Raw genomic sequence first — 26,546 nt, 5'->3', positions numbered from 1 at the left:
GATATTTTCAATTACAAGTGATCTATTGGTGATTTTTTTTGTTGTTGTTGTTTGATCGCGCTAATGATGTGTATTTTGTGCTCAGTTTAAAATTATTTTCCCTTCTTTCTCCAAATTAAAAGTGACCCCCCCCCCAACAAAACCAACACCTCCTTAGTAACCTACACTGACCCTTTGTAGCATAACAATTGTATTGATGAGATTTCTTCACTGATCCAGGCGTGGGACTGCACGTGGTGAAATTCTTTGAAAATAACGAGCATGTCATCTGGTCCTTGGAGAACGAAGCTTTCTTTCTCCCCTCTCTCCCTCCTTCCAGTCTGGTCTGGGCTCCTTGCTTGCAGCCTTCCGACTTAAACTTGGCACAAAAAGAGGACTCCACGTTCTGCTGAGACAGCTTGCTAACTTTTGTATTCGTGAAGGGAAAATATCATTGCTCTGGGAAAGACAAGATCAACATTGCCATCTGGAGGAGGCTGGTGGGACTCATAACATTGTCAGGGAGGAGAAGCAGTAGTGCCCACACAGCCTGGCAGGGCTGTTAATTCTTTTTCCCTTCATGTAGTCCTAACGTAACTTTTCACTATCTGCCCTCTTGCCAAGATTGGCTTTGGTGAGAATGGAGTTTTAAGGTCTTTCAGGTAGCCTCTAGACATGTACCTAACTATCCCAAATACAGTACTTCTTTAAAAAAAATTCTTTATTGATTTTCAAATTTTGACAGTGCAATACAAATATGTTAAACATGAGCATTATACATAATGCACTTAAAATACACAAAATTAATACATTACCAATCCTTTTCTCCCTCCCTTCCTCACATAACTATTACACTGCACAAGCATATATTATTACAATATTATAGATAAATCCCTTTAGCAAACCCAAATACCTTCCACTCCCCCACCCCACCCCCCCTGGATGTGTAAGGAATCTGTAAAAAGGAAGATGCCTGACATTCATTGCAATTCAACATATGCGGTCAATGGGCTCCACACCTTATTGAATATCATACTAAACCCCAAACACTCCGCATTCATTCTCTCATATTTATATGTGGAACAAATATTTGCTCACCAAAATGTGTAATCCAGTCTGTCGTATCCCAAATACTTTCTTTTGTGTGAATTCAGCCCTTTTTTTTTCTTTTGGGGGAGGGGGATTGGATAGAGGGTCTTCTCTTTATAACCCTCTTTAACTTGACCAAGCACTGCCCACTCCCCTCAATCGTCCCCCCCCCCCAAAAAAAAAAAAAAAGATCCGGAAAGCCAATTAATCAACCTGAAACCTAATATCTCATACCGAAACCAACTATCTACCAATGTAAGGAATCGGAATACTTTTCTATGTAACGTAACCTGAAATAATTTCCAATGTAACTTAATCTATATCCTCAATTTGTACCTGTACCAGAAATTCTCCAATGTAATGTACCCTCCTGGAAATGTCCAGCTCTCTTCTTATGTAATCCGCTTTGAATCGCAAAGTACAAGCGGAATAGAAATCACTAAGTTAATGTAATGTAACTCAGGCTTTGACTCTTATTCTTTGCCTGTCTGTAATAATAAACCTAGAATTACATGTGTATATACATAGGACAAATGATTTGGTATAAATATGTGCATATAGGTAGGATGATGGATTATGGCATAAAAACTCTGTAATACCACCACCAGGGCAGGATTAACCAATAGGCCCACTAGGCACATGCCTAGGGCCCGAAATGGTCAGGGGGGCCCGATGAAGGAGGGCATCAACATTGTTTTTTCCAAACAGCGATGGGCCCCTCCAGCATTGATCGGCAACGCGGGCCCCCCTCCCCCCATCGACTGAAAGTAAGACAAGCAAGCAACGTGGGTAAGAAAGGCAACGGGAACTGTAATTGTGCAAGCGGTGCTGTTTGCTCAAAGCTTCCCTCTAACGCAGCTTCCTGTTTCCGCCTGGGCGGATGGTGGGGCGGGGCAGGGGGCCTCGATGAATTAATCCTGCCCTGACCACCACAGAGTTCTGTGTATTTCAGTATAGAGCCCATGTATTGTAACACATCATAACTCCTTATGGTAACATCCTACAGAAGCTAATGTATTGTAGCGCCTTTGCCGCTCTGAATTGACTCCCCAGTCATTAGTAGCAGTATAGAAGCTCTCAATAATCAATAAATTATAAAAAGCTAACAATACTGAGGCTTCACCTGAATCATAAGACAGTGTCTCTCCCCCACCCCCCGCTCATCATTACACATCACTTCCATCTCAAAGCCTGTGTACCAACCGAAATGTAATCTTCCTTTTCATGCCTTTCTATGTACATCCACTTTTCCTGGCCAAGTCCAGCAGCTGTGGAAGGGAAATGTCATTCTCTATGGTGAGACTTCCTAGTCACCAACATGTGAAAAATCTGACAAACACAGAGGTCACATCCCAATTGGGGTAAAGCTGAGGAAGGGGCTTTTGCTGTACATGAATAATGAGGGGCCTCTCTATTACTGAGGAGCAGTTGGAATGCATTGCCGGAGGTTGTGGTGAGAGTGGTAGCTGGTTTTAAGAAAGGTTTGGACAAATTCTTGGAGGAAAAGTCCATAGTCTGTTATTGAGAAAGACATGGGGGAAGCCACTGCTTGCCCTGTACTAGAAACAAGGAATTTGCTACCCCTTGGGTTTTGGCCAGGTACTAGGGACCTGGATTGGCCACTGTGAGGACAGGCTACTGGGCTTGATGGACCTTTGGTCTGACCCAGTAAGGCTTTTCTTATGTTCTTAGGTGAGCCAAGTATGGGACAATCAAGCCACTTTGACATCACTGATGAGGTTGGCTCTGAGGCATTGTGGAATGAGGCATTATGACATCACAATCTCAGCTCTGAAATGTTGCTCTCATTGGGGTTCCGGAATTTTGCTACTCTTTGGGTTTTGACCAGGTAGTGACCTGGATTGGCCACCGTGAGAACGGGCTACTGGGCTTGATGGACCTTTGGTCTGACCCAGTAAGGCTGTTCTTATGGAACTGCCCAGAGTTGGGTATTTTTACTTCTTCTGCTGAGATCTGGATGGAACACTTCACCTTTCTCTTCTGTGTGTGATATGGTATGTGACACTGATTTGTACAGGAGCTGTTGTTTTGAGTGTCTAGTCTAGTCTATGCCAGAGCCAATGTTAAATAATGCTGGGTCACAGAACAGAAATTTAGTAAGGGGCTCCAAAGCCCATCAGCACCTTGTTCATCTTTGGGTAGGTTTGTGGCCTCTGTGGCATGGAGACCCAGGACAATTGCCCTGTTTATACTGCCCTAACACCAGTCCAGTTCTATACAAGAGGAGGCGGGGGACTGGTATTTTGTAGAAGGGGGGGGGGGGTATATCTTTTGTTTTGGTATTATTCCTGATGGTAATGATGGATGGGAGAGGGAATTTTTATCTTTTGTATAGATACTGATTGATTATAAGTGCTTGGTTGATTATTATTATTTGTATATAAATTGTATTGCATTTTTTTGTTGCCATTAAAAATGAAATAAAGTAAAAGAAAGAATTGTGGTAGGTTCACCCATTTTGAGACTGGATTGAAACAGATCACTAAATAAAACCAGGTTTACCTTAGGGCTGGACCCCCTCTAATGACATACTTGGGGGTGAGGGGGAGCTCCAATCAAGTGACCAGCTGATTCTCATCACAGGAACCTCTGCTTCATTGAGAAGAGTGTTACTATGGAAATAACTTTCCACACAGCATAGGACTGCTTATTTCTTGCATGTCAACAGTGGCATGGTACCCCTTCCAAGTGCCCATCTTGCCCACTCATGTTCACAGCCCTGAATAAAAATATTTACTATTCAGAAGAGTAAGAGGAAAGGCTGAAGTGACACGTAGAGAGAAAATGAGGTTATGTTTATGTTCAATAATTTTTATTGAATTATAATAATAAAATCATACATATAATAAAACTTACAGAGAATATTATTCCAACATAATTAATATAAATATACAGAAAAGAAACAAAAAATCAGCAATTAATGAGAAAGTATTATAATATACACTAAATTAACTTTATCAAAAATATAATAATGTATTTATGTTTCAATCTATTTGATAAAGCTTAACCCCCCTCTTACCATCCCCTCCTTAACCCCAGATCCTACTTTTCCCTCTCTTGGAAACCTTCTCTGCTCTAACGTTGTAACCTTTCTTCCATAACTCTTTTTGTAATCTGCTTTGAACCGAAAGGTAATGGCGGAATAGAAATCTGTAATGTAATGTAATAAAGTTAAAATAAAGGACAATAACAAATTGAACACAAAAAAAAAGAATTATAATAACATTAATATATCTACCAACAATCTCCTAATACACCCATACCCCATCCCATCTCTCCAATTCCCCCACCCCTCCACCTCCCTATTCCCAAATGCTATTATTCAGATGGCTTCATATCCTGATTACAAATGCAATGAATTCACAACAAAACTACGTGCTCTGGCCGATAGCTGCTGGATAAAGGATTCCCCAGTCATCTAAGACCTACGTTGTTTATTTGAAGGGGAGGTCACTCTTGCTTCCATCAGCATAAGAGCATGAAATGCTGCCCTCCATTGCCAAAAAGAGGGAGGATTTTCCTCTAATGTTGCAAGATACATTTTTGACCCACAATAAAGGCCTTACGACACACAATCCCCTAACACCTTTCTTATGTTATGTTTAAATTATTTTTATTAGAGCCAACAAAATTCACAGATACGGAAGCTCAGCCAAGATACACAAGGCTCCAAGCAACAAATTTTAGAAATACCAATTCCCCCCAACCCCTCCCCACCCCAATTCAATCCGGAATCCCCACACCAGCCCTAGAAAGGACAACATTAGACAATACAGGAAATCAACAGGAAAACGAGGAAACACAGTCAGCAATTCAGAATGCACCCAGGGCAGTCCGCAACCCCCGCCCCACCCTTGGTACACCGCTGCACAAATCAAGTAACCAATGTCTGTGAAAAACAGAGTAAGAAGAACATCCAGGTATCACAACATAGAAACATCCTAGGGTGCATGTAGTAATACGTGTAAAAGATTAGAAACATTATATAATGTATATAATAGTAGAAATAATCATGTTATCCAAATACTTCGATAGCATAATTTTAATTTAATTTAATTTAATTCTTATATACCGCTAATAACCGTGAGGTTTCTAAGCGGTTTACAAAAATGATGCATTAAAAGATACAATAAATAAAACTAAATAAGATAGGTACTTGGAAATTCCCTAACTGTCCCAAAGGCTCACAATCTAACTAAAGTACCTGAAGAAACAATTTATGAAAAGTAAAAATATAAGACAGAGGTAGAGATAGAGATAGAAATTAATATTCCAACAAGTAATGAATAATAAGTTAAAGATAGAATTAAAATAATAATTAAAGTAAATAAAAATAGAAATAAAAAATAAAAATAAGTTTAGTGTCTCATCTTGAAAGAGCCCACGGAGCTGAGGATGTCCAGAGACATGTTAGCGATCTCGGCTGTGTGGCGGTTCCCATCGCGCTTGGGCAACCCCGATGCCACCATATAAGCATCGCCGATGGTCTCCACCTTATAGACATCGTGGGAACCAATGATGGCATCAAAAAGCGTGTACAGGTCATTGAGAAGGGCGACAACCTCAATGGGCTTACTCATGGCCGAGATGGTGGTGAGAGTGAGTCATAAAATCAAGTGTGACCAGGAGGGCAAATGCAATGACGTCATTTGCTGCATCCGCGCATGCACAGATACCCTCCTGCCCAATGAGAGCAGGCAGCGAGGGGCATTGCTGGGGCGTGGCTAGGGTGTCCAACCTTTTGGCTTCTCAGGGGTAACAGAGGAAAACACTGCATCACCCTCGACCGGGGCTGCACAAAATACTTCATGGGGCCACATGCGGCCCTTGGGCTGCAGGTTGGACACCCCTGGTCTAGGGGGTCCAGACTTTCCAAACAGAAAATCTAGTAACCCTACCCAGGACCCTGTAATATTGGTTTTCACATATAGCATTACTCTTTTGCCCTTCTCTGTCCTTTCTAAAAGGTTATATCCCAGTATGATTACATCACACTCATGGGAATCACTGAACCATCTCTCTGTGCAGTTACATAGTAAGGAGGCAGGCACCTTTCTGCCCTCCCCCCATGCACCCTCCCTTCCCAGCATCCGTGCCTCTTTAAATTTTCACCAACGCAAGCAACTACTCTGGCCTGCTGCTCACGCTGACCTGGCTCCTTCTGAAATCACTTCCGGGTCACAGGGCCAGGAAGTGACATCAGAGGGAAAGTCAACACTGATGCGAGCAGCAGGCCGAGAAGCTGCTCGTCCTGGTGAAAATTTAAAGAGGTACGGGGGTGAGGAGGGCGCCAGTGTGGCATGGAAGGAGCGGGAGGGGGTGGCGTGGAAAAAGCAGGGGGTGGAGAGGAGAAAATGGGAGGGGGGAGTTTCATCGTCATGTAAGCCTCCTACCCTAGCTACACCACTGTCTCTGTGATAGAAGCAGACTTGGATATCATTTCTATCATCAGGGGGGTGCTGATCCTGAACTTTATTACCCAAACTACGTGCATTCGTGCTCATTGTACTGTTAGCTTCTGTATACTGCTTTTCCTGCTTTCCATTTCCTCTCTGTTGACGATGGCATTAGCTTCCCCACTGCTGTTGCGTTTTTGATTCCACTCGCTTCCCTTTGTCACCCCCACACCCTAGTTTAAACCTCTAGTAACATACTGTCTGAATTTCTAAGCAAGTAACTTCCTACCCGCCCTAGAGAGACGTAGACCATCCCTACAATCTAGCCTTTTCTTTTTCCATTCTCTCCCTTATTACAGGTTGACAGAATATGAGAGGGAAGCCCAAGAAGGGCTCTCAGCTGGGGGGAGGGGGTGCCCTGGCCACCAATCATGTCAGCCCTTGTAACATGCGGGCCCTGTGAACATCGGAGAAAATAATTCCTGCTTTTAGCTAGGGGTTATTTTACTAGCTATAATGTGGCTTGCAGTGTGCACCTACATCGCAAGCCACATTACAGTGTTTGCATAGTAATGAGGTACTTTACGTACATTTGCATGTTCTGCTTCCCATTGCTAAGTAACACAGAGGGACTTAAGTATCACTAAATTATTGCACCACCTCAAGAGTTACATCCATTTAACATAAGAACATAAGAAATGCCTATGCCGGATCAGACTCTAGGTCCATCTATTCCGGCGACCCGCACACGCGGAGGCCAAGCCAGGTGCTCCCAGTTGGAGACCCTGGTTACCCGTATCCATCAATATGTTTTGCAAGGAGGTATACATCCAACTTATACTTGAAACCCAGAATGGTAGTCTCCGTCACCACCTCATCCGGGAGAGCATTCCAAGTGTCCACCACACGCTGTGTGAAACAGAACTTCCTGACATTTGTCCTGAGCTTGCTGCCCCTCAGCTTTAGTCCGTGACCTCTTGTCCGTTTCACATTTGACAATGTGAACGACGATGATTCTTGCTCTATTTTGTCGAATCCTTTCAGTATTTTAAAAGTCTCAATCATATCCCCTCGCAGTCTCCTCTTCTCAAGGGTGAACAGTCCCAGTCTTCCTAATCGTTCTTTGTAGCTCAAATTTTCCATACCTTTTACTAGTTTCGTGGCTCGCCTCTGCACCCTTTCCAGCAGGGCTATATCCTTTTTTAGGTAAGGAGACCAGTGTTGGACACAGTACTCCAAGTGTGGTCTGACCATTGCTCTGTAAAGTGGCATTATAACGTCCGCCGATCTACTTGTGATCCCCTTCTTTATTATGCCCAACATTCTGTTTGCTTTCTTCGCCGCTGCCGCGCATTGAGTCAACGGCTTCTGGTTTCTGTCTATCAGTACCCCCAGGTCTCTTTCTTGTTCAGTTTTGGCCAATGTTACACCTAACATTTTGTATTCATGTTCCTTATTTTTCTTGCCCAGGTGCATCACCTTGCATTTGTCTATGTTAAACTTCATCTGCCACTTGTCCGCCCATTTCTCCAGTTGGTCTAGATCCTTCTGGAGATCTTCAATATCTTTTTGTGACCCAACTGCCCGACATAGTTTTGTGTCGTCTGCAAACTTGATTATATTACTTGTTGTCTCCTCTTCAAGGTCATTTAGGAAGATATTAAATAAGATAGGCCCAAGAACCGAGCCTTGGGGCACTCCGCTAGTCACCTTCCCCCAGTCCGAGAATACCCCATTTATGCTTACCCTCTGCAATCTATTTTCTAGCCATTTGCCTATCCATCTAAGTACATCCCCTTCAATTCCGTGACTTAGTAGTTTCCTCATAAGCCTTGTGTGTGGGACCTTGTCGAACGCTTTCTGGAAGTCCAAGTAAATTATATCCACCAGGTCTCCGCCGTTGATTAGTTTGTTCACCTTCTCGAAAAATTGAAGTAAATTCGTCAAACATGACTTCCCCTTCCTAAAGCCATGTTGACTAGCTCTCATCAGGTCGTGATTTTCCAGGTGTTGCACTATGCTATCCTTGATCAGTGCTTCAACCATCTTCCCAGGAACCGACGTTAGACTCACAGGTCTGTAATTGCCTGGTTCTCCTCTGGATCCTTTTTTGAAAATTGGGATAACATTTGCTATTTTCCAGTCATCTGGTATTTGCCCGGTTCTAATTGACATGCTAGCTAGGATTTGTAAAATCTCTCCAATTTCCATCTTAAGCTCCTTTAATACTCTCGGGTGAATTCCATCTGGTCCAGGGGATTTGTCACTTTTTAATTTGTCGATCTGATATTATATCATGTCCAATTCCACATTCACTGAGGTGAGGTTATCCTCTATGTCACCCTTGAATACCCTCCTTGTTTCCGGCATTGTTGTTATGTCTTCATTAGTAAAGACGGAGGCAAAGAATGAATTTAGCCTATCTGCAATCTGTTTGTCTTCTTTAATGCACCCTTTCATTCCTTGGTCGTCGAGAGGGCCTACTGCCTCTCTTGCTGGTTTTTTCCCTTTTATATATCTAAAAAAAGGCTTGAAGTTTTTGGCTTCTTGCGCTATCTTTTCCTCATAGGCCATTTTGGCGTCTCTTACCACCTTGTGACATTTCTTCTGGTCGACCTTGTGACTATTCCAGGCCTCCGTTGTGTGTTCCCGTTTCCATTTTTTGAACGAGTCCCTCTTAACCCTTACCGCATCTTTCACCTCTTTAGTTAGCCAAGCTGGTTCTCCTTTGTTCTTGTTTCGCCTTCCTTAACACGTGTTAAGGTGGAAATGGTGCAAGCTAATGGCCTAACTCATAAAATTACCCCCCCCCCCCTCTTATTTAGCACTACACAGGAGTAAAAAAAATAAATAAATAAAAGAGTGCCAGGTCCAAAAACCATAATCACCCAGACCTTTGAGCCTTGTTTGAAGTCCTTATTTATTTATTTCAGTTTTATATCCCGTCCTACCCAGGAGCTCAGAACGGATCACAGTAGTACATTCACAGGGTTTGGGGTATAGGGTACATTCTATATTGTAGGGTAGAAACAATACAATCATAACGTTTTAGAGGTACAGTCGCGGTTCACATTTCACGCCCCCAGTCATTCACGGTTTTTTTCTGTCCACCTCCTCCGCCCCCCCCCCCCCCCCCCCCGATCTGTCTGACCTGCCCGTGACCCCGCCGTGCACCTCCTCCTGCCCCCCCCCCCCCCCCGAACCGCTCTGCCTGAGCAGCGATCCCGGCCCAGGTCGGAGCCACAAGCGCCACCGCCTGCATCGGCACTCGCTGCAGCCACCACCGTCACCCCCGCAGCCTTCTCCCGCCTCCGATCCCCGCTCCTAAACTGCATCCAATAATCGCGGTTTTTCAAAGTTCACGGGTGCTCCTAGAACGCAACCCCCGCAAACTTCAGGGGTATACTGTACATCAGGGGTGTCCAATGTCGGTCCTCGAGGGCCGCAATCCAGTCGGGTTTTCAGGATTTCCCCAATGAATAGGCATGAGATCTATTTGCATGCACTGCTTTCATTGTATGCTAATAGATCTCATGCATATTCATTGGGGAAATCCTGAAAACCCGACTGGATTGCGGCCCTCGAGGACCGACATTGGACACCCCTGCTGTACATGGTTAATTGTGCATTATACAGTATACTGCGGGGAGGGGACAGAGGGCAATTCCAGTATAAGGGAAAAGCATAAAATGTTGTGGGGGAGGGTTGGAATGAGCACCCACTCTTGGCTGGGGGCATTAGGTTTGAAGCAAGGATACTCGGTCAATAGCGGTGGTAGCCATGGTATTCAATCCTGATTGGATTTATGTCATGTCATGTACTCGGTCGATTATTATTATTATTATTATTATTGGGATTTATTAACCACCTTTATGAAGAGATTTCACCCCAGGCAGTGTACAGCTGAATATAAGTAATTCCGCTTTAACGTGGCAGCATGTTCCCAGCCAGGGCACTGCTCTGGTGACCCTTCCGCATGGGGAAAGTGAGTGGGGCCTGATAATGACACACATGACATGTCTCCTGCCTTCCTACACTCCCAGCCTAGCGCCTGAACAACCACACACACCCTTCTCTCTCTCCAGGCTCCCACCATATGTCTGTCTTTTACAGTTCCATCGTGCATGACTCTCATGGAGTGGATAATTAGCTAAATGAATTAATTGACATTCATCCTTGTAATTAGCAAATGGTTACAAACAGCAACCTCATTGGGACAAATACAGTTTCAAGGGGAGTTATGTTAAAATATTGCAAATCCATTAAGACTAAGCTACGAATGCTGATTGAAGGCAGCGATTGTGCTCTTCTTACTTCCCCCCTCCCCCCCCTCATACAGTTGCCCTTCTGAAGAGCGGTCTGTGACGCTCTCCACAGCCTTATCTCTCCTAGAAGTGGCGGTAAGAAGGACATGTGTTGGAGATGGTGTGTACGGCAGATGGAGAGTGTGAGATGAACAGAATGTTGATCATAGCGGCCTGTTCCTGTTGGTTTTACTTGTCAGTACAATGTGCAATTAAGGACAGTGCCATCCTTTGAAGGATTGTTTTAGGGTGTTTTTCCAGCATGGCAGAATGACTTCAAGGATTGAGAACCCTACAGCAGTGGTTCCCAACCCTGTCCTGGAGGACCACCAGGCCAGTCGGGTTTTCAGGATAGCCCTAATGAATATGCATGAGAGAAATTAATTTATTTATTTGCACAATTTTTTAGCCCGTCCTCCAAATCTGCATATAATGGAAGTGTCAGGCATGCAAATCTTCTCCATGCATGCCTGGCACCTCCTTTATATGCAGATCTGTCTCATGCATATTCATTAGGGCTATTCTGAAAACCCGACTGGCCTGGTGGTCCTTCAGGACAGGATTGGGAGCCACTGCTGTAGAACAGGGGTCTCAAAGTCCCTCCTTGAGGGCCGCAATCCAGTCGGGTTTTCAGGATTTCCCCAATGAATATGCATGAGATCTATGTGCCTGCATTGCTTTCAATGCATATTCATTGGGGAAATCCTGAAAACCCGACTGGATTGCGGCCCTCAAGGAGGGACTTTGAGATCCCTGCTGTAGAACATAGACATGCTGAAGTCAGGGACCTCCAAAGGGACTTTGACACCCCTGATCCAGGGTATACATTATGAATCAGCATACATGGTTCTCAGATATAACAGAGAACAAAAACAGTGCAGTAAATAAATGAAGTCCAAGAAGCAAAAGTAAATACATTTTTGCACGTTTGATCTCTCATTTGGCTTCACAGTTTGTAATTTTCAGTTCACTACCACAGAAATACTGTAATGTTACCGGCACCCGAGCAGCTGCAGGGAGATAAAAGTATTCCTGCAGTCAGTAAATCGGAAAAAGCAAATCTACCCAATGGATTCGGGTCATTCAGGGACAGGCTGAGCCAGTCCTGGTTTTTCATCCATTGCATGCAGTCTCGGTAAAACCAGGATTGGCTTACCAGGGCTCTGATGACCATTCCTAGGCTTTTCAGATTAAAACTTGAGGAGCAACTGCAGTTATAGTTAAGGGCTACAGGAGTCACTTTTAGTCCACAGGCCCTCCAAAACTCACCCAAAGCCTTCCAGAAAGCGGAGATTGATAAGTGCCACCTTAAAAAAAAACAACTCCCCATACCATTTTAAGGAAGTCGCAGTGCCTTCATGCTGCCAACTGGATCCAAAGTACAAAAGGGGAGAGCTAGCAGGGGGCCGAGAAGTTTGAGCAGGTGGTCCTGGCGTTTCTCCTTTAGGGACTAAAAGTGGGGGGGTGGATCAGTGAAGACATTAGCTTGTGGACTCCAGGAACGCGGAATCCAAAGTAGAAGCAGCTCCGGGCCCTGGGGGGTGAAATGCTGGTCTGGCCACAGACGTGTGCGAGCAGCCGCTGATCCACTCTCTCTCTTAGGTAAGGCTGCCCAGCAAGGTTTCAAATCAGTTGCACATCTTCAGATCTAAAGCTCTTGTGCCCGGGACGGCTAGTTAAGGCTTTTTTTTGGGGGGAGGGAGGAAGACTCGGCACAACTTCACTACCCCTTTCAAAAAAGCAGTACACTGTGAATGGAGAACAACCGTAATTGGATGGAAGATATTATGATTAGAAATGAAAGAAAAAAAAAAAAGTGATTAAGGATATTAAGATGGGAATATAGTAAGCCAGGGTACAGAATGACATTAAAAACTATTAAAAACAAGTCTGTTCAATCGATTTGTTAACTAAGAATCTACTCACCACTTATTCAATCCTGTAGCCCTATGAACTTTTTAGCTTTCATATTTTTTTTATGCAAGATTGTATTGCTGACTTTGATTGTAACCTCTTCGCTGATTGTCCAGCGCCTCTTGCTGTAAACCGCCTCGAACTTATATGGCTTTGGCGGTATATAAGAATAAAATTATTATTATTATTTATTTCATTATTCCTTTATGGGTGCAAGGATAAGTGATCAGGAGGGACATGTGATTTGACATCTAAATCCAAGTTTAGGTATTTTGCAGAAAATGCCCTTTTTCAAAACAGGAAGATGACAGTCTTTTAGTTTAAAAAGTGCCATTTCCTAGATGTTTGTCCTCAGTGTGTCTATCTTTTTAAACCATTTTTGACCCCCCCCCCCCCCCACCATCCAAATGTAAAACACACAAAATAAGCCACTGGGATGTAGGAGAGGCCGGTATTCTTGAAAATGCTGTGGCGTAGCGAGGATGGGTGGTGCCCCTGTCGTGCGCCCCCCCTTCCCTTCACCTCTACCTTTTTAATTTTCCAGACAAGAGCAACAGCACAAACTTGTTGCCCGCGTCGTGCCGGCTGTTCCTCTGATGCCACTTCCTAGGACCCAGAAGTCACGTCGGAGAGGGGCGACGCTGATGCGGGCTGCTTGCGCAGGGAAAATTAAAGAGCTACAAGAGAACAGGTGCAAGCGTGTGGCAGGAGGGGGGCAGAGAGGAGAACGGGTGCCTGTGCCCTTTACAAAGCCCGTGCCCGTGAGTACCTGCATATAAACTGCTTTGAAGGTGGTTATACAGGGTGCCACAAAAACACTCCTTGATTTTAAATGGTTGCAAAATCCAAACTTATTGGAATATGTTTATAAATAAGATGACGGCAAATACAAATCCCAAAAAGCGCGGTTAGCAAGATCTTACACAATCGATTGCACTTTCACCCTTATAAGCTGCAATTGGTGCAGAAGTTACAACCTTCAGACAATGCAGCGCGACAAAATGACCAGGTGTTTCTGAAGTGGCCCCCGAGATCACCGGACACTACTGTTCAGGATTACTAGGACTCATTTACAAGAAAGATGATTATCGAGGTAAGAACCTTATCTTTATCAACATCAATTAAGCTTTTTAAATAAGTGCCTAGATTGACTAGGCGTGCTGAATTAGACTCCTACCTTTAGTAGGGTTACCAGATTTTCCATCTGGAAAATCTGGACCCCCTAGACCCCCCCAGTCCCACCCATCCCCGCCCTGTCATGCCCTGGTTCCACCCCATCACACCCCTAAGTCCACCCCAGTCCCACCATGCTGCCTGCTCTCGTTGGGCAGGACAGCCGCCCAATGCACGGATATGACACAATGACACCACATGCACCTGCGCTTAAATGGGAAGTTCTCAGACTGGGAGTTCTCAGACTAGGGGTGGGCTTAAATGGGAAATTTTCAGACTGGAAGAAAGTGACTACCGGTGTGCCCCAGGGCTCGGTTCTTGGGCCCATCCTATTTAATATTTTCATCAACGACCTAGAAGATGGAACGTCCAGTGAGGTCATCAAGTTTGCAGATGACACAAAGTTATGTCGGGCAATCAGGTCACAAAAGGATAGCGAAGAACTACAGAGAGATTTGAGCCAGTTAGAGAAATGGGCAGAGAAATGGCAGATGAAGTTTAATGTGGAAAAATGCAAGGTAATGCATTTGGGCAGAAAGAACAAGGAACACGAGTATAGAATGTCAGGTTCAACTCTGGGTAAGAGCGAACAAGAAAAGGACCTGGGGGTACTGATAGATAGGACCCTGAAACCATCGGCACAATGTGCGGCAGTGGCAAAGAAAGCAAATAGAATATTGGGCATAATAAAGAAGGAAATCACTAGTAGATCAGAGAGGGTCATAATGCCGCTTTATAGAGCAATGGTCAGACCACACTTGGAATACTATGTCAAACACTGGTCTCCCTACCTAAAGAAGGATATAAAACTGCTCGAGAGGGTGCAGAGGCGAGCAATGAAGCTAGTTAAAGGTATGGAAAACTTGAACTACAAAGAACAACTTAAAAAACTGGGACTATTCTCCCTTGAGAAAAGGAGACTGCGAGGGGATCTGATTGAGACTTGTAAGATAATAAAAGGAATCGACAAGATAGAGCAGGTAAAAAAGTTATTTACAATGTCAAATGTGACCAGGACAAGAGGTCATGGACTGAAGCTGAGGGGGGACAAGCCCAGGACAAACGCCAGGAAGTTCTGCTTCACGCAGTGAGTGGTGGACACCTGGAACGCTCTCCCGGTAGAGGTTGCTGCGGAACCCACAGTTCTTTGTTTTAAGGGCAAGTTAGATGCACAATCTCCTCGAAAGATGCATAGAAGGATACGGGTGACTAACCTTTTTTTTTTTTCGCCAGGTTATACCTGGTGGGCCTCCGCGTGAGCGGATCACCGGACTTGATGGACCTACGGTCTGATCTGGAGATGGCAATTCTTATGTTCTTATGTTTATATCCGCACATGCGCGGGTGCCCTCCTGCCCGAAGGACAGCTTTTCAAAACCCAGATAAAGTGCCAGGTTTTGAAAAGCCGTCCAGACCCCCCGGACATGTCCAGGAAAATCTGGACGTCTGATAACCCTAACCTTTAGGTGTCTTTTATAGAATCAGGGCCAAAGTGCCTTCTGAAGACTAGGAAGGGGTGATCTGGTTGTTTGGATGGTGGAGTCTGATCAGTGTTGCATGAACAGCAATGGTCTGAATCCTGCCAAGAACATATTTGGTTTTGTCCAGAGAGGACGCATGGGACTGGCATGGTGGAAATGCATTTTTCAAGCCCTTGTCTTCCTGCGGTATGGACTGCTTGCATTGTTCCGACATGTATTTCGATAGATCTGTCTTCCTAAAGATATAAATGGTGATACTATACAGCAGGGCTGCCCAAGTCCGGTCCTCGAGATCTACTGGCCGGCCAGGTTTTCAGGATATCCACAATGAATATGCATGAGATCTATTTGCATGCACTGCTTTCATTGTATGCTAATTGATCTCATGCGTATTCATTAAGGAAATCATGAAAACCCGACTGGATTGCGGCCCTCGAGGAGGGACTTTGACACCCCTGCCCTAAAACAACACCTCCTAGACTACTGCGACCTGCTTCTCATTGGCCTTCCGCTAAACCAGGGCTACCCAAGTCTGGTCCTCGAGATCTACAGGCAGGCCAGGTTTTCAGGATATCCACAATGAATATGCATGAGAGAGATTTGCCTGCACTGCCTTCTTGGTATGCAAATCTCTCACATGCATATTCATTGCGGATAGCCAGAAAACCTGGCCTGCCAGTAGATCTCGAGGACCGGACTTGGGCAGCCCTGCTATACAGCTTACATCTGTAGGGCAGAAACTCTGGTCAGGCTGCAAACCAGTTGAATTTTTAGTATTTATATAATCACTTATAACTTAAGTGGTGCACATTCAGGTATTCAAACATTTTTCCTATCTGTCCTGGTGGGCTCAAACTCTAGGGCAATGGGGGGGGGGGGGGGATTAAGTGACTTTTCCAGGGTCACAAGGAGCAGTGTGGATTTGAACCCACAACCTCAAGGTGCTGAGGCTGGAGCTTTAACCACTGTGCCACACTATCCCCCTATGGGTTAGAGGACTATTGTTTTTATTTTTAAAAATTATTTTGTGCAGGTAAAACTTTTTACCAGTGGAAAAAGGCTTTTTATGAAACCGTGTACGGTAGTTTGAGAGGAGCACGGTGGAATTAAGATGTTTGCTTGTATTTTATAAATAAAGGTAAAGGAAATTCCTTCTGTGCAAGCAGCAGGTCACGAATGACTTACCGGGGCCTCCTGTTGCATGATAGTTTCTTGGCAAACTGTTAGTGGGGGCGTTTTGCCACTGTGGTCTCTCCTAAGATTCGAGGTATATTTGGGCCAAGCAGTGTTTTTGTGTTGCTGGCAATTCAGGGGGAGAGAGCTGTCCTACAGTGCGAGCTAACTTTTTTTTTTTTTTTTTTAGAATCAGGTCAGCAGCATGACAGCGACAGAAGAACACGATCGCCAAGGCGATGGATCGTGTCGCCATGGCAACCTCCAAGGCTCCATCAGTCAACAGCTTTAGAGGGAGACCGAAGATTTTAACGAGGGCAGACGCGCTGGAGCGGGGAGCTGAGCAGGCTAAAAATAACCGTCCATCATCTTAATATTTTCCCTGGTCCCCAGGGTGCTGGTGAATTGGCTACACCAGGAGCATTTCGCGGTGGTTCTGTTCTCTGCTTCTCAGCACAACGCCCGTATAGTGTCGTGTCTGATGCACTGCGGCTGTCAGGTTTTGTGCTGTAGATTTCGAAAACATAAAGGACAACTATCACTTGCTGGGTTTTGCTTCTAGGTCAACGGGCACCAGGCCTCCAATCTTATCCAGTGGCACTGATCACGGAGGAAGGTCTGTGGCCAAGGATCCAGGAACCTTTTTTTCATGGCTATACAGGCTTTTTGTCTACTTTTTTCTCCTTTCCCCCCAACTTTCTATTCAGCCCAACTATTGCAGGAGCAGGCCCTACCCTGGTTCCCTCTGCAGTGTCATTCAGGATAGAGAAAGACACGGGGACAAATTGTCCCCATTCCCGCAGGAACTCAATTTCCCTCATCCTGTCCCTGCAACTTTTGTCGCTCACCCTGTCCTATTCCTTTAAGCTCTGCCTTAACCGCACAAGTCTCAAACACTTATGATTTTAAAGTGTTTGAGGCTTGTGCAGATGAGGACGGAGCTTAGGCATTGGTGGAATGAGGCATTATGACATCACAATCTGAGCTTTAGAATGATTTTAAAGTGCTTGAGGCTTGGGCAGATGGAGACAGAGCTTAGGCATTGGTGGAATGAGGCATTATGACATCACAATCTGAGCTCTAGAATGTTGCTACTTAGGATTTTCAAGTGCTTGAGGCTTGGGCAGATGGGGACGGAGCTTAGGCATTGGTGGAATGAGGCATTATGACATCACAATCTGAGCTTTAGAATGATTTTAAAGTGCTTGAGGCTTGGGCAGATGGAGACAGAGCTTAGGCATTGGTGGAATGAGGCATTATGACATCACAATCTGAGCTCTAGAATGTTGCTACTTAGGATTTTCAAGTGCTTGAGGCTTGGGCAGATGGGGACGGAGCTTAGGCATTGGTGGAATGAGGCATTATGACATCACAATCTGAGCTTTAGAATGATTTTAAAGTGCTTGAGGCTTGGGCAGATGGAGACAGAGCTTAGGCATTGGTGGAATGAGGCATTATGACATCACAATCTGAGCTCTAGAATGTTGCTACTTAGGATTTTCAAGTGCTTGAGGCTTGGGCAGATGGGGACGGAGCTTAGGCATTGGTGGAATGAGGCATTATGACATCACAATCTGAGCTTTAGAATGATTTTAAAGTGCTTGAGGCTTGGGCAGATGGAGACAGAGCTTAGGCATTAGTGGAATGAGGCATTATGACATCACAATCTGAGCTCTAGAATGTTGCTACTTAGGATTTTCAAGTGCTTGAGGCTTGGGCAGATGGGGACGGAGCTTAGGCATTGGTGGAATGAGGCATTATGACATCACAATCTGCGCTAATAACCGCTATCACGGTTTAGTAAAAAGCGGGTGGTTATTAGTTTATAAGAGAGATGTATTTCTATAGTTCATATAATGTGAACTTTTAATTAGTGTTCTGGTAATTTTTGTGAATATGTCTGGAAGAATAGGATCCAATGTGCACTTTTATAACATATTTGAGAATGTTGAATGTGTGTTTTCTACTGTAACCCACTTAGGTAATAAGTGGGAAAGAAATTTTAAAAATAAAAAATCCTGTAGAAGCTTATGGACAGTTCTCTGCGGCTAACAATGAAAACATATATTCAACAGAGGTAAGAAAGAAACTCCATGATATATGCAATCATGCAAGAGGAAATAAAAACCACTCCATAAGAAATACGTTAATATCTTCTTAATAAATATGCTCATTTTGGGGAATGTCAGATCCGAAAGCAGAGTGAAAAAAGTATCTAATAACGTCTTGAAAGCTTTGAAGTTCAGTTCAAGTCAAATATTATTAGGAAGTTGGTTCCAAGAACTTGGCGCCAGATTAAAAAAAAAGCTTTACGTTTGGTACAGTCTCAATTTGTTCTTTTGGGTGATGGCAGCACTAATCGGTTCATGGACAACAACGCGGAAGACAAAGGCGCGCGCCGACAACTGAGCGCAAGACGGAGGCGCGCGCCGAAGAAAATTACTGTTTTTAGGGGCTCCGACGGGGGTTTTTGTTGGGGAGCACCCCCAGTTTACTTAATACAAATCGCGCCGGCGTTGTGGGGGGTTTGGGGGGTTGTAACCACCCTCATTAGACTGGAAACTTAACTGTTTCCCTAAAAGCGGGGAAAAAGTGAAGTTTTCAGTAAAATGTGGGGGGTTACAACCCACCAAACCCCCCACAACGCCCCCACAACGCGGCGCGATCTGTATTAAGTAAAGTGGGGGGGTTCACCCCCACGCCCCCCCCGTCGGAGCCCTAAAAACAGTAATTTTCTTCAGCGCGAGCCTCTGCGCTGCGCTCAATTGTCTGCTCGCGCCTTTGTCCCGGCGCGCTTTTGACCTGACACCGCACTAATCTATTGTCTTGGAATAGTTAACTGCATGTTATGGTCTCGAGACAGTCTATGGATTATGGCCCAGATTCTCCATAGGGCGCTAATCTATATTGGGAAATCTCTTTACTTTAAAATTACTGAGCTTTGGAATAACTTTCCTGTCCAGCTGCGTAACTAGGGCTCTTTCCAATTATTTTGAAAACATCTGAAAAGCGGCTATTTTCAAAAAAATGCAAAGCAACAAAACAACAAAAGAACCAGAGGTCCAACTTCGTCTGCAGTGAAAAAACAGACCAGAGCAAACAAACCAAAACTGCAGACTTGTACACGGTGCAGGCAAATTTTATTTTGACAAATAAATCTTAACTAAAAACCTTTTACCAGACGGGGGACCCAACACGGTCCGTGTTCCGGACAACCTTCATCAGGGGTCCATGGTAATAAAGGTAAAAAGAAAAATATCACAAAAAGAAGCCTGGAAAAATAGCGTTTGGTAGCACACCAGTGAATCTCCGAAATGCACTACAAGTTCGTCACAGTGATTCACTGGTGTGCTACCAAACGCTATTTTTCCAGGCTTCTTTTTGTGATATTTTTCTTTTTACCTTTATTACCATGGACCCCTGATGAAGGTTGTCCGAAACACGGACCGTGTTGGGTCCCCCGTCTGGTAAAAGGTTTTTAGTTAAGATTTATTTGTCAAAATAAAATTTGCCTGCACCGTGTACAAGTCTGCAGTTTTGGTTTGTTTGCTCTATTTTCAAAAAATGTAAATTCCGCTGCTCTCTATACAATCACTAGTTCTTATTATATTTTCCTCTCTTCAAAACTCTTGTAAACTGTGCCGAGCTCTATCCTTATAGAGAAGATGCGGTATATAAGCTTAAGGCTTAGTTTAGCCAATCACGTTTCAGTCACACAATGGCGCAGTATACAGAATTTCGCTTCTGGCCTACATTTCTAGCACCTATCTTTGTCATGAATTGCGCCTACGTAGGCGTTTTAGGCCGCCAACCACCACGTCTGACCTACGTAGGCGCTTTAGGCCGCCTAATGCGCCTTAACGTTAATGTTTTGTGCCATTTTAAATCGCGTTTCTTAAGTAACTTAGGCACCTAAGTTTAGACACTGTTTGTAGAATTTTCCCCTATGTCTGTGCTAAACAAAGTGTTTGACGTGCTTTCTCCATTATAGGGGCCTATTTTCTGGACTTCACTGCTAGAATCACTTTTGTCTTTGACATCCAGTTATTGGAATTCAGTTGGAAGCTTACGACTCATCGTTTCACAATAGCTTTTGAGAAGGTAAGAGTTCTTATTTTATGTTTCTCATTTTCAGGTCTTGCGTGCTTTTTCCCCTGGATTCTATAAAACGGTGTCTACATTTGGGCATGATTCAGAGATGTGCCAACAGTGTAATTAACAAGCCAATTAAGATAATCAATAATCGGATGCTATCAATTACTGCCGTTAATTGGCACCAATTAGGGTTTGCACACAGATCTAACTCTGCGCTGTTCTATAACACTGGGTGCCCCAGAACAGGAAGTTGACAGCCAGGTACACCAGACCACAGCCCTGTGGCTTTCTCCTGTACCCCTTTACTGGCTGCTTCTGGGATGGACTGTCCCCCCCCCCCCAAACACACACCCTTGGTAAACCACTGAGACAGAGATCATTTTACATGTAGTGGAATGGGGCGATCCACTGGGCCGTGGCTTACAAAAATATTTTGGATTTACATGATGCCTTTTACAAGTTGCAGCTTGAAGGATGTTGCATTCCTGTTTGTGGAGGATTTACAGACCAAGGAGACAGTTGTATAAATTGGCAGCTCCCATTTAAAGATGTGTCGAGCGCCAATTCTGTAACAGCATCTGTGCGCTGAGATGCCAATACAGAATACTAGCATAAGGCAGCATGGGCGTACCTAAGTTTGGGTGAGGAGCATGTACACCAAGTCAGTGATGGAACGCCTACATGCACTAAGTGACCAATTGATGGCCTTTTTCACTTGAAGACATGATCCGCCCACGAACAAATTGCAGATAATGAAGAAGTGGGGATGGAACTGTACACGTCAACCAGGGATACACACTAGAGAATGACATGGTGACAAAATTCATCACCGTTCCCGTCCCTGCAGATAACCGTGGGAAATAATCCCATGTCATTTTCTAGTGTCTATTTCAACCTTGGTCCTTCTACACCAGCATTCTTCAAAGCAAAGCTTGTGGGTCAGTGGTTGTGGCCATTCATACTCTGATTCTTATGTGAGCCAAGGATAATGAAGCCATTGTGACATCACTGATGTGATTGGCTCTTAGGCACTGGTGGAATGAGGCATTATGACATCACAATATCTGCTCTGGATACCAGAGACTGCTATTCTGTAGTGTCTATCCCAACCTTAGTCTTTCTACACCAGCATTCTTCAAAGCAAAGCTTGCGGGTCAGTGGTTGTGGCCATTTATACTCTGATTCTTCCCTCTCTCCTTAAAGAATGACATGAAGATGGTTTCCCGCGGTTATCCGCGGGGACAGGAACGGTGATGAATTTTGTCACCGTGTCATTCTCTAATACACACGTAGATGACTATTTGTTAAAAGATAAATATTTAGTCAATAAAACAGTCTTTGACTCCAATATTGATTGCAGGCCCGGCGTGGTCCATGTTCCGGCTTATGAAAGCCTGCCTCGGGGGGTACAGACACATCTGCCCAGTAAATGGCAGATGTGTGCCGCTGGTGATTTTAGATATAAAGCAGCGGATCCAGTGCTCAAATTCGGATAGCGCAAATGGTAAAAGCCCTCGTGGAACCAAACTTGAATGCAGCAACTCTGTTGTAGAACTTTTGGATAATTAACAAACACTTCACAGCGGACCGTGTATCAATATTTGAGTCAAAGACTATTTTATTGACTTTACTAAATATTTATCTTTTAACAAATATTCATCAGCGGATGTATCCCTGGTTGACGTGTACAGTTCCATCCCCACTTCTTCATTATCTATATGTTAGAAACATGATGACAGAGAGAGAGGCCAAATGGCCCATCCAGGTTGCCCATGCTATAGCATTTAGGTGGAACCAATTATTAGCACCTATGACACGTGCATCCAGGCACCAGTTTATAGAATCGCCTCCTAAGTCTGTTTCTGAACCAATGCAGGGTTAATTGACTTGCCCAAAGATCGCAAAGAGTGGGAATGGGATTTGAACCCTCTCTTCCCCGCTTCTCAGCCCTGTGCACTGACCATGAGATATTTCTCCACTCCATATTTTGCCTAGTCTCATACCAGAAACTAGAAGGCTTGGGGGCAGGACCAGAGATTAGTTTGTTTGGCCTCTCCAACTAAAAAGGGGTTCTGCTGCTTGAGGGTCATCTCTGCTCTGTGTTATTGTAGTAGGAAGGGAATTCGGAAAGCCTGGCTGACTCTTCTGGACCTTAGCTGTGATCATATGCTTTTTTTTTTATAATTGGAGTATATAGTGAAGGAGTAGCCAAGTGATTAGAGCATCAAGCTGACAACCAGAGAAGCTTAATTCAAATTCTGCTGCTGATTCTGGTTATCTTAGGCAAATTACATAACTCGGGCAAATTTTAGATTGTGAGCCCTCCCAGGGACAGGTAAATAACTACCGTGCCTGGATTCAGTGGTGTAGCCATTGGGGGAGAGGGCGGAGCCTGAGCCTGGGTCCCCTTCACTTTAGTCTCAGGCCTCCTCCAAATTTGTGGCACTCACGGAATGGCTTTTATTTTATCTTAGAGATGCAGGAGATGACAACGGGAGATGACAATTTCCCAAAGAATGGAAAGAACAAACAGCGAAAGAGACTCTGTTGTCCAATCACCTTTATTGTATCTCAAGACTCAACACGATTGGGTTTTGGCAGGCCCAGTTAGGGCCAAAACACGATTGTGTCAAGTCTTGAGATACAATAAAGGTGATTGGACAGAGTCTTGAGATACAATAAAGGTGATTGGACACTCATGGAATGGCTGGCAGGGATGTCTAAGTTCCACCAGCTGAAGTGGTCCATTGCCAGAACCTCCTCCCATGATGCCTGAGCTGCAAAGTTGGTGGTTATGGTGGTGGTGGGGTTCAGTCACCAAAGCCAGCACTCTCCTGCATGCTCAGTTCAGCTGCATGAAGCCTGTCACTGATTTTCCTCCCTGCTTGCATAGCACAGGAGGAACTTGGGAAGTGGACCAATTTGGCTAGTATGGCTTGAGCATCCTGGCCGCTAAAGGAGGTGGGTGGGCAGGGAAAGGGAAACGCATGCCCCCTACTCCACCCCTGAACACTGCCTCCACCCCTGCCTAAATGGAACTCACCTTGAGCTACAACTGAAAGAAGTGAGCCAAAGTCAAATCCCGTGCAGTCTACAGTAATTATTTGACTAGTCTGATTTGGATAATTTTATTGTTCTAGAAGACTGAGTAACTTTAAATAAAGGCCTTGTGTGCTTGTGACAAAATATTAAAAAAATATTCTGAGTAGAATATTTGAACAGATGGAGTGCGCTCTTTAATTTCTTTTCCCTGGGGATAAGTAAATGCGTCAGAGGGCAATTTAACTTGACAGACACAAGGATGCTGCTGTCTTCATTACATTAAAAATATACTTTTTTTAAAAGACTTATTTCAAATGCTTAGACATCTGATGTGGCTCTGATTACTCTGCCTTTGGAAGGAGCCAGCCCCCATCATTAACTTGGCTTTAATTATACAGCTTTCCAGCCAACTGCTTGTCACTTTTTTTTTTTTTTTTCTTATTTTTATTATTCCCATTGAATAGTCATTTGTTAGTGTCATTAATTTGCTTACAGAAAGGCCAAGCAAATAAGAGCCCATCTCTTAAAATCTGTCTAAATCTCAGCTAGATTTAACCTTTTAGAAAGGGGGAGGGAGAGAGGGAATTGCTGTACTGATCTAACCTTGCCTCTTCCCAGCATGCACCAGGGCAAATGATTTTATCTGAAGGAGCCTTTAGACATCATAGTACATGCGTAACTTACAGCTGTAATCCTAATTATTTAAAGAAGGTTAAATCTCCTGAATCTTACGTCCTGTCCACAATGCCTCCCTGGTCTTTACCAGATCATCCTCGGAGAGGTGTGTACAGCAAGACTAGCAGTAAACGTGCAATTAAGATGACCTGCTGTAGGAAGGTCTATAGAGGGAGGCCGGTGCCCTCTTGCGTCCTGCCATGGCCAACCAGGAGTGAAGCTACCACTGAGCAAACCTGGCACCAGCCCTGGATCCACCTAGTGTTGGAGCAGTAGAAGTTTAATTTCAGGTTTCAGCTGCCACAAGGCTGAGCTGTGCGATAAACAGTGGTGGAGCAATGTCTTGACATTGATGCTGACACTTCTTCTCTTCTCCTCGGCAATGGGAGGGGCCTCTTCAAAGTCCCCCCTCCCCCCACGTATCTCTTCAAATCTTCACCACCACCAGCAGCGAGCACGAACTTCTACTCGTTGCTCGCACCTGCCTCATCCTTCCCTCTGACGTTGCTCCCTGTTTGCAGGACCAGGAAGTGATGTCGGATGCAAGGCTCGGCCAGTGCAAGCAGCGGGTTGGAGATCCTGTTTGCTGCTGGCAAAGATTCGAAGAGGTATGGCAGGGGCACGTGGTGCGGTGATGGGGGGGGAGGGGAAGAGCGCATTTGGAGGGCACATGGTGTGACGATACCAGGCGTCTTTGCACTGGGCACTAACTTCCCTTGCTATACCACTGGCACTAAAAAAACATGATCTCGCAGCTCATACCCTGAGACTTTGGCATCAAAGCAACCCAAAATGAAGCGCTCAAGTGCTTTATTGGCTGCTTAACCACATAGAAGAGAGGGGGGGGGATAATGAAGGATCAGGAGGTGGTGTGGTAGCAGCACTGCTCGAGGTAAGTGGAGTGTGTGTTGTGCTCATATCCTCTCATTTTCCAGATTATAAAAGTGTATTTTACATTCTCTGAGGGAAAGTGGAAGAAGTAGAGGAGTGTTTGGTAAACTCCTTGACATTTCCACCCTTCCTGTAGCCCTGCTCCAAACACTTATTCGTCAATTCTTGGTCAACATCAACCAGAAAACTGGAATCGCTTCAACTGCTCCTTCCATCTCCCAAAGGAGTTAAATACAAACGCACATTTGACTCGTTCTTCACTTATCTTGGCACCAAGACTTGGAACAACCTCCCAACTGACATCAGGATGGAAACATTCTACAACACAGTCCGAAAAAAAAAATAAAAATTAAAAACTCTCTTCTTTGGAAGTGCATACACCATAGACAACCAGCTCGAAATACCTAGTGTCACTAAATCCCATACTCCAGTGTAATACCAGTACAGTCATGGAACCTCAATCCTACCTTCCTCATTACTCCATCCTCCTTAAACTGCTATAATGTAGCATATACATTTTGTTATTCCTTATGTTGTAAGTCACCTTGAACCTGTTTAGGCATAGCGTGACTCAGAAATACTGGATTAGATTACAGCAGATCCTCAATATTTGCAGGGGTTAGAGGCAGAACCGGCCCGTGAATATTGAAATATCGCGGATAACTTTCAGGGCTGGCTCTGACCCACCCCGCATCCCGGGCCTTCCCCAGATCTTACCTGGTGGTCTAGTGGCAACGCAGGGCAGGATCGATCGTCCTACGCTCCTGCCCCGTGCAGAGCCATCATCAAAATGGCTGCCGTGAGTTCCCGTTATGCTGCTTCCGACACTCACAGAGTTCCTATGAATGTCAGGAGCAGCGCAGAGCATTCAGCGTACCGGCCTGCGCTATAAACCGCTTCTACGGTTTTGTAAAAGGCCGGGGGTGGGTGGGTGGGATAGGCATTTGCTGAAACATTGAGTGAAAACTTTTAAATAAAATATTTGAACTTAAAAAAAATAAAAAAGTTTTCCGAGTTGGTCCTGGAGTCCCCCCTTGCCAGTTAGGTTTTCAGTTTATCCCCAATGAATATGCATGAAAGATCTGCATACAATGAAGGCAGTGTATGCAAATCAGTCTCATGCATGCTCATTGTGGATATCCAGAAAACCTGACTGCCAAGGGGGGGGGGGGGATCCTTCAGAACCAGCTTGGGAAACACTTTTATAAAAGATTAATGTCTATGATATTCTTATCAAGTCTCTATGTATTAAAGTAGTATCGCAACCTGTGTGCCGCGGCCTACCCGTGTGCCTCCTGAGATTTCTGGTGTGC

The 26,546-nt window shown here is 44.6% G+C and overlaps 1 long non-coding RNA gene across 1 annotated transcript; it reads left to right on the top strand.

The window, feature by feature from the left end:
• Positions 1-12,178: 12,178 nt before the first annotated feature.
• On the top strand, positions 12,179-20,633 carry LOC117346420. Its single transcript, XR_004536581.1, has 3 exons — positions 12,179-12,391; positions 13,248-13,464; positions 20,522-20,633. It is a non-coding gene; the product is annotated as an uncharacterized LOC117346420 (long non-coding RNA).
• The last annotated feature ends 5,913 nt before the right edge of the window (positions 20,634-26,546 follow it).

Source organism: Geotrypetes seraphini, chromosome 12, assembly GCF_902459505.1.
Source record: "Geotrypetes seraphini chromosome 12, aGeoSer1.1, whole genome shotgun sequence".
NCBI lineage: Eukaryota > Metazoa > Chordata > Amphibia > Gymnophiona > Dermophiidae > Geotrypetes > Geotrypetes seraphini.
Note: the sequence above shows the minus strand (reverse complement) of the source record. Positions and strands in the feature narration are given on the sequence as shown.